Source organism: Choloepus didactylus, chromosome 5 (genome assembly GCF_015220235.1).
Source record: "Choloepus didactylus isolate mChoDid1 chromosome 5, mChoDid1.pri, whole genome shotgun sequence".
Taxonomy (NCBI): Eukaryota; Metazoa; Chordata; class Mammalia; order Pilosa; family Megalonychidae; genus Choloepus; species Choloepus didactylus.
Genome location: NC_051311.1, coordinates 13649930 through 13666899, shown reverse-complemented (window position 1 = coordinate 13666899; position 16970 = coordinate 13649930). Strand labels below are relative to the sequence as shown.

General features: G+C 38.6%; 1 long non-coding RNA gene across 1 annotated transcript in view; it reads left to right on the top strand.

Moving 5' to 3' along the window:
- Positions 1-3714: 3714 nt before the first annotated feature.
- The window catches only part of LOC119534913, a 51824-nt gene continuing 38568 nt past the window's right edge, over positions 3715-16970 (top strand). Inside the window, exon 1 of the long non-coding RNA XR_005217130.1 lies at positions 3715-3806. This is a non-coding gene — a long non-coding RNA (uncharacterized LOC119534913). The remainder of the gene's footprint in view (positions 3807-16970) is intronic.

Sequence of the window (16970 nt, the reverse complement as noted above, 5' to 3'; positions counted from 1 at the left end):
TTTCTCTTAGTGCTTACCTAGTTTTAGAAAATAATTTTTCATTAGAGAAGTGGTAGATTTACTGAAAAATCATATAGAAAATAGAGTTTCCAGATGCCCTGTCCCTCCATTATTGACACTTTGTGTTAGTACGAAATCCAGTGAAAATTGTACTATTATTGTAATTGTACTATTAACTATAGTCGATAGGTTGCATTAGGGTTCACTGTGTTGTACAGTCCCATGTTTTTTTAAAAAATGTTTTCTATTAATATACATACAACCTAAAATTTCCCCTTTTAACCACATTCAGGTATATAACTCAGTGCTGTTAATTACAGTCACAATGTTGTGCTACTATTACCACTATGCATTACCAAAACTTTCCTTCACCCCAAACAGAAATTCTGTGCCAATTAAGCATTAACTTCCCATTCCTTACCCCCAGTTCAGCCCCTGGTAACCTGTATTCCATTTCTGACACTATGAATTTATTTATTCTAATTATTTCATATCATGGAGATCATGCAATATTTGTCCAATGGTGCCTGTCTTATTTCACTCAACACGATGTCTTCAAGGTTCATCCATGTTGTCACATGTATCAGAACTTCATTCCTTTCTATGGGTGGATAATATTCCCTTGTATGTATATACCACAGTTTGTTCATCCATTGCTTTCATCTTTCGGTAATTGTGAATAATGCTGCTACGAATATTGGTGTGCAAATATCTATTTGAGTCCCTGTTTTCATTTCTTTTAGCAATATACCTAGTAGTGGGATTGCAGGGTCATATGGTGATTCTTTACTTGCTGAGGAACCAGCAAACCATTTTCCACAGCGATTGCACCATTTTACCTTACCACCAACAATGAATAAATGTTCTTATTTCTCTATACATTTTCTAACACTTTAGTTATTTTCCATTTTTTGAATAGAAGTAATTCTAGTGGGTTTGAAATGGTATTTCATTGTGGTTTTACTTTATATTTTCCTAATGGCTAATGATGTTTAGCATCTTTTCATTTCATGTGCTTTTGACCAGTTGTATGTCTTCTTTGGAGAAATGTCTATTCAAGTCTTTCGTCCATTTTCTAATTGGGTTATTTGTCTTTTTGTTGTTGAGTTGTAGGATTTCTTTACATATTCTGAATACTAAACCTTTATCAGATATGTGGTTTCCAAATATTTTCTCCCATTGTGTAGGTTACCTCTTTTTAGTGTCACAATGAAGTCCTTTGGTGCACAAAAGTTTTTACTTTTGAGCAAATCCCATTTATCTGTATTTTCTTTGGTTGGTTGTGCTTCGAGTGTAAAGTTTAAAAAACCATTGCCTAACACAAGATCCTGATGATGCTTTCCTATGTTTTCTTCTAAGAGTTTTATAGTTTTGTTTTTTCATTTAAGTCTTTGATCCATTTTGAGTTAATTTTTATATATAGTGTGAGGTAGGGGATCACCTACTTTTTTTTTGCTTATGAATATTCATTTTTCACAGCACCATTTGTTGAAGACACTATTCATTGCTCATTGAATGGACTTGGCACCCTTGTCAAAAATCAATTGGCCATAGATGTGAGGTTCTATGTCTGAACCCTTAATTTAATTCTATTGGTGTATATGTCTGTCCTTGTGCTAGTACCATGCTGTTTATAATACTGTAGCTTTGTAATACATTTTATACTCAGGAAATGTGAGTCCTACAACTTCATTATTCATTTTCAAGATAGTTTTGGCTACTCAGGGTTGCTTACCCTTCATATCAATTTGATTATTGCCTTCTCGATTTCTGTAAAGAATGCTGCTGGAATTTTTATTGGGATTGCATTGAATCTGTACATCACTTTGGGTAGAATGGACATCTTAACAATATGTGGTCTTCCAATACATGAACACAGAACGTCCTTCCATTTATTTATGTCTTTGACTTCCTACAGGAATGTTTTTAGTTTTCCTTGTGCAAGTCCTTTATATCCTTGGTTAAATGTATTCCTAGATATTTGATTCTTTCAGTTGCTATTAAAAATGGATTTTTTTTCTTGATTTCCTCTTCAGGTTGTTCATTACTAGTTGTGGAGGTTTTAAGCTGTATGTACCTCAGAAAAACTTGTTCTTACATTTAATCCATTCCTATGGGTGTGAACCCATTGTGAGTAGGACCTTTTGATGAGATTATTTCTGTTAAGGTGTGTTCCACCTCAATCAGTGTGGGTCGTAATCCTATTACTGGAGTCCTTTAAAGCAGAATGAAATTTAGACACAGAGAGAAAGACCCAGGGAACATCCAGAAGCAGAAATTCAATGGAACCTGGAAGAGAACAGAGAGAACTGGAGATGTTACCATGTGCCCTGCCTTGTGACAAACCAACAGCAAAGGATCCTTAGCAGCCAGCCCCAGAACACTAGTCTTTGGGAAGAAACCATCACCTTCATGACACTTTGATCAGGACTTTCCTTCAGCCTCAAAACAGTGAGCAAATAAATTCCCATTGTTTGACCTGACCCATTTCATGGTATTTGCTTGAGCAGCCTAGGAAACTAAAACAGATTTTGTTCCAGGAGAGTGGGGTGTTGCTATTGCAAACACCAAAAATGTGGAAACAGCTTTGGAATTGGGTAATGAGTAGAGACTTGAATAATTGTGAGGTGCTTAAAAAAAAGGCCTAACTTGTTTTGAAGAGACTGTTGGTGAAAATATGAATGATAAAGTTTCTTCCAATGAGGCCTTTGACAGAAATGAGGGATGTGGAAAGACTATTTCTGTTTTAAAGTGGCAGAGAATTTGGCACAATTGTGTCCTGGTGTCAGATGGAAGACAGAATTTGAAAGTGATGAGCTGATATGCTTAGCTGAGGAGACCTCCAGACTACAAGTGAAGGATGTAGCCTGGCTTCTCCTTGCAGCTTACAGTAAAATACAGCAAGAAACACAGAGCTGAGAACTGAACTCCTGGGCACAAAGAAACCAGAAATTGATGGTTTGGAAAATTCTGAGCTTCTGGAAAGTGAGTCCCCAGAATATAGTGCTCCATGTGAGGGTTGAACTAAACATGAAACCAGTTAGCCATCTCTGTGGAAGTCCGGATTGGAAATGCAGTTATCCAGGAAGGATCTGTGGAAAATTCTTTTGTCTGATGGTTTAGACCCCTGTGAAATACATGCAAAACCAACAGGTGTTTTATGTAATTTGTATGAAAGGAACCACTGCTCACCTGGATTAAAAGGACAGAGAAGGAACAAATTGAAGGAAAAATCACTTCAAGGGCAGAACCATGGAAATTGAGGTCTGGACTGAAAACATCTCAGGCCAAGAGAGTGGGCCCGCCCATGTGTGTGGAAAGCGTGAGTCTCTCATGGCACTTGGAGAGGGTGTGCCCCCCACCCCACTGTTCAGGAAGAGTGCTGTCACCCCAGTAGGCAGAGAGGGTGGAGCCTGTGCCCCAGCATTTGCTGAGTCTGGCCACCATCCTGATGCTTGGGGAGGATGGAGCCTTCACCCCATTGTTTGGGGAGAGCATGGCCACTGCACAAGCACTTGGAAGGGGTGGGGCTGCTCTCTCTTCAGAGCTGGAGGACAAAACATCATTCCATAGGTGACTCTCAGACCTTGAAATTTTTTGGAGTGTGCTGTGCTGATTTTTGAAATTGTTTGGGACCTGGGACCCCTGTTTTCCTTCCATCTTCTCCCTATGGTAATGGGAATGTCTGTCTTAGGCCTACCCTTCCGTCATATGTTGGAAGCAAATAACTTGTTCTCTATGTTTCACAGGTCCACGGATGGAGAGAAATTGTGCCACAGGACAGACCATATCCATAACCAATTTTGGTGAGACTTTGTACCAAGCATTCTTTCTGAAATGACTTTAAGGCTTTTGTGATATTGTGATGGAATGAATGTATTTTGCATATAGAAAGAACATGTCTTTTTGTGGTCCAGAGGGTGGAATGTGGTGGTTTGAAGCTGTATGTGCTCTAGCAAAACATGTTCTTAAATTTATTCCATTCCTGGGGTGCGATCCCATTGTTAAGTAGGACATTTTGACGAGATTACTTCAGTTAGGATGGGTCTTAATCCTATTACATGAGTCCTTTGTAAGTGTAATGAAATTCAGACATAGAAAGAAAGACACAGGGAGCAGTCAGAAGCTCAAATTCGATGGAACCCAGAAAAGAAGAGAGAGACCCAAAAACACAGCCAAGTGCCTTGCTCTGTGACTAGCTAAGAACCAAGGATTGCAGGCAGCCAGCCCCAGGACTGAAGCCTTAAGGAAAAAAGCATCACCTTGATGAAACCTTGATTGGGACTTTCTTTTAACCTCAAAACTGTGAGCATATAAATTCCCATTGTTTAACCTGACCCATTTCATGGTATTTGCTTGAGCAGCCTATGAAACACTATTGATTTTTGCATGTTGACCTTGTACCCTGCCACTTTTCTGAATTTGTTTATTAGTTCTAGTAGCTTTGATGTGGATTTTCATGGTTTTCATGGTTTTCTGTATATAGGATCAAACAGAAAGTTTTACTTCTTCCTTTAAGTTTGGATGTTTTTTATTTGTTTTTCTTGCTTAACTGCTCTGGCTAGAATTTCCAGCACTATGTTGAACAATAGTGGTGACAGTGGGCATCCTTGTCTTATTCCTGATCTTAGAGGGAAAGCATTCAGTCTTTCTCATCACTGCTATGATGTTAGCTGTTTTTCATATATGCCCTATATCAGATTGAGGAAATTTCCTACTGAATTTTCTCAAATGCCTTTTATGTGTCAGTTGAAGTAATCATGTGGTTTCTTTCCCTTCATTCTGTAAGCGTGTTATGTTATGTTAATTGATATTTGTATGTTGAACCACACTTGCCTACCTGGGATAAATCCCACTTGATTATGGTCTATAATTCTTTTAATGTGCTGTTGGATTTGCTTTGCTAGTATTTTATTGAGGATTTTTGCATCTATTTTCGTAAGGGATATTGGACTGTAATTTTCTTTTGTTACATCATTAATTATTTTGCTTTAGTATTAGGGTGATGCTGGCCACATAGAGAAAGTTAGGGAGTATTCTCTCTTCTTCAACTTTTTGAAAGGGTTTGAACGGGACAGGTGTTAATTCTTCTTGGAATGTTTGGTAAAGTTCACCAGTGAAGCCATGTGGTCCTGGAATTTTCTTTGATTTTGAGATTTTTGATCACTGATTGAAATGCTTTACTTGTTAGTGGTCTGTTGATATCTTCTATTTCTTCTTGAGTCAGTGTAGGTAGTTTGTGTGTTTCTAAGAATTTTTTCATTTCATCTAGGTTATCTAATTTGTTGGCATATAGTTGTTCACAGTATCCTTGTATAGTCCTTTTTATTTCAGCAAGGTTGGTTGTAATGTCCCCCTTTTCATTTCTGATTTTAGATATTCACACCCTCTTTCTGTTTTTCTTTGTCAGTGTACCTAAGGGTTTGTCAACTTTATTGATCTTTTCAAAGAACCAAGTTTTGGTTTCCTTGATTCTCTCTCTTTTTTTTAATCATTATTCTCTATTTCCTTACTCCTGCTTGCTTTGGGTTTAATATACACTTCTTTTCAAAATCATCCAGTTGTAAGTGTAATGAAACAAAATAAAGTTTCAATGGCTGAGAGATTTCAAATGGAGTCAAAAAGTCACTGATGGGCATTCTTATGCACTATATAGCTATCCCTTTCTAGGTTTTAGTGAATTGGGATAGCTAGAAGGAAATACCTGAAGCTATCAAACTCCAAAACAGTGTCCTTGACTCTAGAATACAACTGTATAACTTACAAGGGGTGACAGTGTAATGGTGAAAACCTTGTGGATCACACTCCCTTTACCCAGTGTATGAATGGATGAGTAGAAAAATGGGAACAGGGACTAAATGAAGATTGGGGAGGGATGGGGGGGATGATTTGGGAGTTCTTTTCTACTTTTGTTTTTTATTCTTATTTTTATTCTTTCTGGTGTAAAGAAAATGTTAAAAAATAGATTGGGGTGATGACGTCACAACTGTATGATGGTACTGTGAACAGTTGATTGTAAACCATGGATAATTATATGATATGTGAATATATCTCAGTAAAACTGAAATAAAAAATCCTCCAGTTGTGAGATTAGGTATCTGATTTGAGATGTTTCGTTTTTTTTTTTAATGTGAGCATTTAGATCTCTCAGCATCACCTTTGCTGCAGCCCATAAGTTTTGATATGTTGTCTTGTCATTTTCATTCACCTCAAGATAATTCCTAATTTCTCTTGTGATTTCTTCTTTGACCCATTGGTTGTTTAAGAGTACTTTGTTTAATTTCCACATATTTGTGAAATTTCCACTTCTTTCTCTGTTATTGATTTCTCATCTTATTCCATTGTGGTTAGAAAAGATGCATTGCATGATTTCAATATTTGTGAATTTATTGAGACCTGTTTTGTGACCTAATATATAGTCTATGGAGAATGGTCCATGTGCACTAGAGAAGAATGTATATTCTGTTGCTATTGGGCAAAGTGTTCTATATATGTCTTTTAGGTCTGGTTGGTTTAGAGTATCATTCAGGTCTTCTATTTTCTTATTGATCTTCTGTCTAGATGTTCTATCCATTATTGAAAGTGCAGTATTAATGCCTCCTACTATTAAACTAGAACCATCTATTTCTCCCTTCAAATCTGTCAGTATTTGCTTCATATATTTTATGGCTCTGCTGTTAGGGACATATATATTTATAATTGTTATGTCTTCTTGTGGAATTGTTCCTTTCGTTAGTATATAATGATGCTCTTTGTCTTTATTTTTTTAAAAACATTTTTGACTTAAAATTTGTTTTATCTGATATTAGCATAACTACCCCAGTTATCATTTGGTTACTATTTACATGGTATATATGTTTTCATCCTTTCACTTTCAACCTGCTTACATCTTTGAATTTAAGGTGAGTCTCTGTAAAAAGCATATAATTGGGTCATGCTATTTTTTTTATCTATTCTGCCAATCTTCCTTTGACTGGGGAGCTTAATCCATTTATATTTAAAGTTAACTACTAGTAATGCAGGACTTTTCTTCTGCCATTTTGCTATTTGGTCTTTGTAAGTCTTATGCTTTTTCTGTCCCTCAATTCTTCCATTAACGCCTACTTTCATACTTATTGAGTTTTTGGATTGTTCCATTTTGAGTCTCTTTTTTCTTTCTGGATATATTTTTCATTTATTTTCTTTGTGCTTACATGGGGCTAAAATTTAACATCCTAAATCTACAGCAATCACCTTTGATTTGATACCAATTTAACTTCAATAGCATACTATTCACTGTTCTATACTCCTCTGACCCCCAGTTTTTTGTTGTACTTGTTACAAATTTGTATCTTTGTACATTGCATGTCCACAATAATAGAATTATTATTAGTTTTTATGCCTTTGCATTTTAGAATCTGAAAGAAACAAAAAGTGGAGTTATATACCAAAAAACACAATGCAATAGTACTGGCACATATAAGTACCTATATGGTTACCTTTATTGGAGGTTTTTATTTCTTTATGCAGCTTTGATCCACTGTCTGGTGTCCTTCTCTTTCCATCTAATGAACTCCTTTTATCATTGCTCGTAGGGCGGGTCTAGTGGTCATGAGCTCCCTCAACTTTTGTTTATCTGGGAATGTCTTAATCTCTCCCTCATTTTTGAGAGATAGTCTTGCCAGCTATAAAATCCTTGTTTGGCAATTGTTTCCCTTCAGTACTTTAAATGTTTCATCCCACTGCTGTCTTGCCACCATGATTCTAATGAAACATTGCCACTTAATCTTAATGGATCTCCCTGTACATAAAACATCGCTTTTCTCTTGCAGAGTATAGAGCACTCTTCTTTGGCATTTGACAGGTTGAATACAATGGGTCTGGACATAGTTTTCTTTGAGTTTATCCTGTTTGATCTTTACTGGGTTTCTTGGATGCACACATTCATGTCTTTTGTTAAATTCAGAAAGTTTACTATATGTTTGAATATTCCTTCAGCTCTTTTCTCTCATTCTTCTCCTTCTTGGACTCCCATAATGCCCATATTGGAACATTAGGTGGTGTTATGCAGGCATCTTAGGCTCTGTTTGCTTTTTTTTTTTTTTTTTTTTCATTTTTATTGAGATTGTTCAGATACCATACAATTATCCAAAGATCCAAAGTGTACAATCACTTGCCCCCGGGTACCCTCATACAGCTGTGCATCCATCACACTTAATTTTTGTTCAATTTTTAGAAACTTTTCATTACTCCAGACAAGAAATAAAGTGAAAGATGAAAAAAGAAAAAAAGAAAAGGAAACTCTAAACCTCCCCTATCCCTAACCAACCCCCGTCAATTGTTAACTCCTAGTATTGATATAGTACGTTTGTTACTGTTTATGAAAAAAATGTTGAAATACTAGTAACTGTAGTATATAGTTTGTAATAGGTATATAGTTCTTCCCTATATGCCCCTCTATTATTAACTTCTAATTGTATTGTCATACATTTGTTCTGGTTCATGAAGTGATTTCTAGTATTTGTATAGTTGATCATGGACATTGCCCACCATAGGATTCAGTTTTATACATTTCCATCTTTTGACCTCCAACTTTCCTTCTGGTGACATATATGACTCTGAGCTTCTCCTTTCCACCTCATTCACACACCATTCGGCACTGTTAGTTATTCTCACATCTTGCTGCCAACACCCCTGTTCATTTCCAAACATTTAAGTTCATCCTAATTGAACATTCTGCTCATACTAAGCAAGAGCATCTACATTTCTTCCACAAGTTAGGAGGGAGAGTCAAAGAAGGTAGAGAGGCAAAAGAAAGAGGAAACAAAAAAATGACAGCTAGGAAGCAGCAAAAGGAAAAATAACCTTAAATCAAAGTAGAATAAAGAATCAGACAATACCACCAATGTCAAGTGTCTAACATGCCTCCCCTATCCCCCCTCTTATCTGCATTCACCTTGGTATATCACCTTTGTTACATTAAAGGAAGCATAATACAATGATTCTATTAGTTACAGTCTCTAGTTTATGCTGATTGCATCCCTCCCCCAATGCCTCCCCATTTTTAACACCTTGCAAGGTTGACATTTGCTTGTTCTCCCTCGTAAAAGAACATATTTGTACATTTTATCACAATTGTTGAATACTCTAGATTTCACCAAGTTGCACAGTCCCAGTCGTTATCTTTCCTCCTTTCTTGTGGTGTCTCACATGCTCCTCATCTTCCTCTCTCAACCGTATTCATAGTTACCTTTGTTCAGTGTACTTACATTGTTGTGCTACCATCTCCCAAAATTGTGTTCCAAACCACACACTCCTGTCTTCTATCACCCTGTAGTGCTCCCTTTAGTATTTCCTGTAGGGCAGGTGTCTTGTTCACAAAGTCTCTCATTGTCTGTTTGTCAGAAAATATTTTGAGCTCTCCCTCATATTTGAAGGACAGCTTTGCTGGATACAGGATTCTTGGTTGGTGGTTTTTCTCTTTCAGTATCTTAAATATATCACACTACTTCCTTCTTGCCTCCATGGTTTCTGCTGAGAGATCTGCACATAGTCTTATTAAGCTTCCTTTGTATGCAATGGATTGCTTTTCTCTTGCTGCTTTCAGGATTCTCTCTTTGTCTTTGACATTTGATAATCTGATTATTAAGTGTCTTGGCGTAGGCCTATTCAGATCTCTTCTGTTTGGAGTACGCTGCACTTCTTGGATCTGTAATTTTATGTCTTTCATAAGAGATGGGAAATTTTCATTAATTATTTCCTCTATTATTGCTTCTGCCCCCTTTCCCTTCTCTTCTCCTTCTGGGACACCAATGATACGTACATTATTGTACTTTGTTTCATCCTTGAGTTCCCGGAGACGTTGCTCATATTTTTTCATTCTTTTCTCCATCTGCTCCTTTGTGTGTAGGCTTTCAGGTGTTTTGTTCTCCAGTTCCTGAGTGTTTTCTTCTGCCTCTTGAGATCTGCTGTTGTATGTTTCCATTGCGTCTTTCATCTCTTGTGTTGTGCCTTTCATTTCCATAGATTCTACTAGTAGGTTTTTTGAACTTTTGATTTCTGCCGTATACATGTCCAGTGCTTCCTTTACAGCCTCTATCTCTTTTGCAATATCTTCTCTAAACTTTTTGAATTGATTTAGCATTAGTCGTTTAAATTCCTGTATCTCAGTTGAAGTGTACGTTTGTTCCTTTGACTGGGCCATAACTTTGTTTTTCTTAGTGTAGGTTGTAATTTTCTGTTGTCTAGGCATGGTTTCCTTGGTTATCCAAATCAGGTTTTCCCAGACCAGAACAGGCTCAGGTCCCAGAAGGAAGAAATATTCAGTATCTGGTTTCCCTGCGGGTGTGTCCTGGAAAATTGCTCCACCCTTTGATGCCTCGGGTCACTGTGCTTTTCTGCCCAGCAGGTGACGCCTATAATTCTTGACTGGTGTGGTGTGAGGAGGTATGGCCGTGTTCCCCCAGGCTCTGGGGTCTGGTTCTGAATGGAAAGGGCCCCACCCCTTTCCTCCTAGAGAAGACAGACCCCTCAGGTGGAGGTCATTAGCATTTCAATGGTCTCGCTCTCTGCTTGTGGTGTTTCCACCCTTCCCAGAGTCACAGCCCTGGAAACTGAAAATGACTGGGGCTTTCTCCACTGAGCCAAAAAAGAAACAGATAGTCCCCTTCAGACCCAGTCCAAGGCGACCCTCCGGGTCTCCAAGGTCAGTCATCACCCAAAGCCTCTGTCTGTTTTTTGGGGCTGCGTACCTGTAGTGAGCAGTTCACACTCGCTACTTAAAACCCCAGTTGGAGCTCAGCTGAGCTGTATTCACTTGCTGGGAGAGAGCTTCTCTGTGGTACCACGCGGCTCCGCAGCTCGGGCTATGGGGGAGGGGGTCTCCCAACCTGGTTCCGCAGGTTTTACTTACAGATTTTATGCTGTGTTCTCGGGCATTCCTCCCAATTCAGGTTGGTGTATGATGAATGGATGGTCTCGTTTGTCCCCCTGCGGGACACTGTTATCGAGTTCCGACTTGGCGGGCCTGGGCCAGGGGAACTGATCAGCCCCTAGGAAAGGTAGTGGGGCACGGGTGGTAGCGCCCTCCACGGCCCCCCGGGCCTGAGAAAGTGGAGCCGAATGCAGGCCCCATTTCCTCACCCCAAAGTACAACCGTTGGGGAGGGCTTGCCGGAGAAAACCCCCCCCGTGCCTTACCCGCACCCTCCACCCTCTTCGTTACCGGAGCAGCTCCCGCCCCTTTTCAAACAACCTCCGCCCCCTCTCAGAACCAATCCAAGCCTTTAACCCCTACAGCTACCCCGCCCTCTAAACCGCCCGATATAAGCTTGTACTCTCCCCTAATAAACTCTCTTGGCTTCCTCACCCTCAAAGAAACGTGTCCCGCCTGTTTCTTCTCGCCGCCCTCCACACCTTGCACGCCACTGCCGGGGACCGGGCCCAGTCCCCCGCCTCGCCCTCGCCTCCGGGAAAGAGCCCCCGCCGCCGGTACCCTCCGAGCAATCCCGAGAGCATAGGATTTAGCAACCGGCCACCACCCCCCCCCCCCAGAAGAGTCAACAGCGACCGCATCCCCCCGCAGTTATTCTGGATTATTTACTAGTTGTTTCTGTTTTTTTGTAGTTGTTCCAGGGGAACTACTTAGCTTCCACTCCTCTCTATGCCGCCATCTTGCCCGATCTCTCCTCTGTTTGCTTTTTAGATTTCTTTTTTCTTTCTACTTCTCAGTTTGAATTATTCCAATTGTCTTGTCTTTGAGTTTTGCCAGCTCCAATCTGCTGTTGAAACCCTCTAGGGAATTTTTCATTTCAGTTATTGTGGTTTTCAACTCCTGTATTTTTGTTTGGTTCCTTTTTAAAATGTCTATCTCTTTATTGAGATTCCCATCAGTAATGTATGAAGTAATCTGGTTATCAGCATTTTGCAGTGTCACAATATTTTGTTAGCCATTCTGATGCATGTGTAGTGGTATCTCATTGTGGTTTTAACTTGATTTTCCTAATGGCTAATGATGTTGAGCATCTTATTTGTAGCTATTTTCCATCGATATATCTTCAGTGGAATATCTGTGCATGCCTTTTACTTTTGAGTTTTGAGAATTCTTTATATATTGTAGATACAAGTCCTTTATTGAATATGTGATTTGCAAGAACTTTCTATAAGCCTGTAATTTAATTTTGTGTCTTCTTAAGCAGTCTTTCACCAAGCAAATGAAAATTTTTTTGATAAAGTCCAATTAATCAACTTTTCATTTTATGGACTGTGTTTTTGATATCAAATCTAAGATCTCTTTGAGCAGCCCTTGAAGATTTTTTTCTAAAAGTTTTATAGTTTTAAATTTTAGATTTAAGTTCATGGTCCATTTGGAGTTAAGTTTTGTATAAGGTTTGAGAATTAGGTTGAGGTTCATTTTTGTGGGGTCTATGGATGTCTAATTGTACCAGAACTATTTGTTGAAAAGACTGTCTTTCCCCCACTGAATTGCTTTTGCAACTCTGTAAAAAATCAGTTGGGCATATTTGTGTGGCTCTGTTTCTGGATTCTCTATTTTGTTCCCTTGGTTTATGTTCTAGTTTGCTAATGCTGCCGGAATGCAAAACACCAGAAATGGACTGGCTTTTATAAAAGGGGTTTATTTGGTTACACAATTACAGTCTTAAGAGCATAAAGTATCCAAGGTAACACACCAGCAATCAGGTACCTTCACTGGAGGATGACCAATGGTGTCTGGAAAACCTCTGTTAGCTGGGAAGGCACATGGCCAGCATCTGCTCCAAAATTCTGGTTTCAAAATGGCTTTCTCCCAGGATGTTCCTCTCTAGGCTGCAGTTCCTCAAGAATGTCACTCTCAGTTTCACTTGGGGCATTTGTCCTCTCTTATCTTCTTTGGAGCAAGAGTCTGCTTTCAATGGCCGTCTTCAAAATGTCTTTCATCTGGAGCTTCTGTGCTTTCTTCAAAATGTCCCTTTTAGCGGTAGCTCCTCTTCAAAACATCACTTACAGCTGCAGCTGCACTGAGTTTCTTCTGCTTGTCAGCTCATTTATATGGCTCCACTGATCAAGGCCCACCCTGAATGGGTGGGACCATGCCTCCGTGGAAATTATCTCATCATAGTTATCAACTACATTTGGGTGGAGTGCATTTCCACAGAAACACCCAAAGGATTCCAATCCAATCAGCACTAAAATGTCTGCCCCACAAGATTGCATCAAAGGATATGACTTTTTCTGGGGGACATAATACATTCAAACCAGCACAGTTTTTATGTCCATCTCTCCACCAATAGTGCACACTCTTAAATACTGTAGCTATATAATAAGTCTTCAGATTGTGTAGACTGGTTTCTCCTACTTTATCCTTTATCAAAAATTGCTTTAGCTATTCTAGTTCCTTTGCCTTACCATATAAATTTTAGAATAATCTTGCCCATATCTACAAAATACCTTGCTTGGATTTTCATAGGAATTGCATTAAACCTGTGTATCAGTTTGGGAAGAATTGACATCTTTTCTATGTTGAGTCTTCTACTCTACGAACATGGCATGGCTCTCCATTTTATTAGATCTCCTTTGATATCTTCATCAACATTGCGTCATTTTTAGCATACAAGTCCTGTACATGTTTTGCTAGATTTATTCTCAACTATTTCTTTGAGCAATTGTAAATGGTACTGTATTTTTAATTCCATTGCCCATGTGTTCACTGCTAGAATATAGAAATACAGTTGATTTTTGTATGTTTATCTTGTATCTTTTGGCTCATTTCTTTCTTTCTTTCTTTTTTTTTGGCTTGCTTTAATTTAATTTTGTTTTGCAATCTCCCCCCAACACTGACATATTGTGTACAGTAACTTTGAATGGAGTAGGGGAAGCTATTCTGTTGAGTGGATTTTACATAGCTATAGGTCTCTCAGTAATTGAGCTATGAACTTTACAGCATGTGAGACATTTCCAATAAACTTTTGGTCGAATATAAACCAGAAGGAAAGTAATCCCTGCTCTCCCAAGCATCATTAAAAAACAATTTCATTGTCTGATCTTAATTTCATCTTGAAATAGATTCTTTTTTTAGCTGTATCAGCCAGAAAGAACATGGATTGAAAGAAAAAAATAAAGACAGATTCAAAGCCTTTTTTGAAAGGAATAATAATATTAAAAATAATAGTTCTTAAAATTATTGAGACTTTCCCATATTTCAAGCATTGTCCTAGGACTTTTATGTGCATTAGTTCATTTAACTAGCAATTGTTTGGCAGAATCTAACAACGTTTTTTTTTTTTTTTTACAAAACAAACCGTACAGTTGATTGTTGACAGTACCATTACATAGTTGTGCATTCATCACCAAAATGAATCCCCGACACCCTCATTACCACACACACAAAAATAACCAGAATAATAATTAAAGTGAAAAAGAGCAACTAAAGTAAAAAAGAACACTGGGTGCCCTTGTCTGTTTGTTTATTTGTTTGTTTCCTTCCCCCACCTTTCCACTCATCCATTTATAAACTAGACAAAGGGGAGTGTGATCCCCATGGCCCCTCCAATCCCACTGTCCCCCCTCATAAGCCACATTTTTATACAATTGTCTTCAAGATTCATGGGTTCTGGGTTGTAGTTTGATAGTTTCAGGTATCTACCACCAGCTACCTCAATTCATTAGAACCTAAAAAGGGTTGTCTATATTGTGCGTAAGAGTGCCCACCAGAGTGACCTCTTGGCTCCTTTTGGAATCTCTCTGCCACTGAAGCTTATTTCATTTCCTTTCACATCCCCCTTTTGGTCAAGAAGATGTTCTCCATCCCACGATGCTGGGTCTACATTCCTCCCCGGGAGTCATATTCCACGTTGCCAGGGAGATTCACTCCCCTGGGTGTCTGATCCCACGTAGGGGGGAGGGCAGTGATTTCACCTTTCAAGTTGGCTTAGCTAGAGAGAGAGAGGGCCACATCTGAGCAACAAAGAAGCATTCAGGAGGAGGCTCTTAGGCACAATTATAGGGAGGCCTAGCCTCTCCGTTGCAGCAACAGTCTTCCCAAGGGAAAGTCCTGTGGTAGAGGGCTCAATGCACCAAACCACCAATCCCCTATGTCTGTGGGCCTGTTAGCAACCACGGCGGTGGGGCAGGCCAATACCCCTGCATTCTCCACCAGCTCCTCAAGGGGGCTCTGCATATTTTTTTCCTTGTTTTTTTTTTCCCTCCTAAACCAACTGTATGAAAACTAAAAAAATTAAAAAAAAAAAATTTAAAAAAAATACAATAAAAGAACATTTCAAAGAGACCATAACAAGGGAGTAAGAAAAAGACAACTAACCTAAGGTAACTACTTTACTTCCAACATGTTCCTACTCTACCCCAAGAAAGTAACCTAATATAATTGGCTCATTTCTTAGTTATAAGAGTTTTTATTGTAGATTTCTTGGGATTTTCTATGTAGACATTCATGTCTTTTGCTAATTAGTTACAGTTTTATTTTTTCCTTTCTTATTTGTATGCCTTTATTTCCTTTTCTTGCCTTACGGAATGGCAGGACTGTCCAGCACGGTGTTGAATCAAAGTGGTAAGAGTGAACATTCCTTGCCTTGTTTCTGATGTTAGGGAGAACATTTTCAGTCTTTTACCATTAAGTATGTTGACTTCAGCTTTTTCTGTATATGTTCTGTATCAAGTTGAATAAGTTTCCTTTTAGAATAATTTGTTTTTATTAAACACTTTAGCAATTTAGATTATAAAAACATTAAAGATTTGCTTTCCCTTTAATTTTTTTTTCTTTTTGATATGATGCAAATTTTATTTCCCTAGAGATTTTTCAAGTTTACTAAAGGACTTTGTCATCTTTTCCCCAGTGAAAGGATATTGAGTTGTTTTTTTTTCACTTTCTCTGGATTTGGTATGGAATGTACTGCTAACAGAGATTGAACGTTTGCTACCAAAACTTAAGCTAACTAAGCAAGAATGAGTTACAAGTCATAATTTAATGAGTGAAGGGGCCACTTCTTTTACATCATTGGGTATAACCCAGGAAAATTTTTAGGAAATCAAAGAGAGAGGGACTTAGGGTTTGGGAGCCAGGCCTTGGCCATGCAGTTCTCTGTCTCTGCTCACTCTGCCTCTTTGTCCCATGACATACAGCTGTCTCCAATGAACATCGGAAATGACCGTCGCACATTTCATTTCCCTTCTAGGGCTTTACTGACACCTCTTAGATTCTACTCATTCCTCAGCCCTAACAGCTTCTCCTCCAGGGGCTCATCCTGGTCGGTCTAACCCGGAGAAGGCAGATTCTGATGAATCTCACTCTTTTAATAGACTGCTTTGGCACATGATGATAAATAGTTGCACTTTTGTGTTTGTATCTTATTTACTTCTCCATGTTGTATATGTCCTAACAGTAGGGTCAATGTCTCACCAGCCTTCCTCATGTGGTAAATTACACCAGTAAGTGAAGGTTTTCAGTTGATGATCATGGGAGTGAAAATGAATGGAAGCAAAGCTGAAAATTCAAGGAAAAAGAAAAAGTGCTCCACTCCCTCATTTATAAATCCAATATTAAAGAAATGCAATGTGCTTGAGTTATAATTATGCTTATTCTCTACCCCATTGTGGACTACGCTCTGGAATGCACCTATATAGCAGTCTAAAAATATCACCCCTACTTTGCTTCATTAGGGTGAACCTCATTGTATATTTGCAAGCTGGTATACATGCCAAGTTATAGGATAGATTTAAATGTAGTGATCTTCTCTTGGGTAGTCAAAGAGTGATTGGGAAAGGCAAGATGGTTTTATAGCAGGTACAAGAAATCTTACCTGAATCTTTCCAGGTTGTCATTTTATATGCAGTGTTTCATTAGCTGATTGTTATGGAGACAATGAAGGAGTCGGTTCCAAAGCAGTCAATTACTTTGTCCAATCTGGGTAATAAAAGCATTGTATGAATTGAAATATAGTTTACTTTGAAGGGAAGCCATGTCTCCCTGGAGGCTGTTAA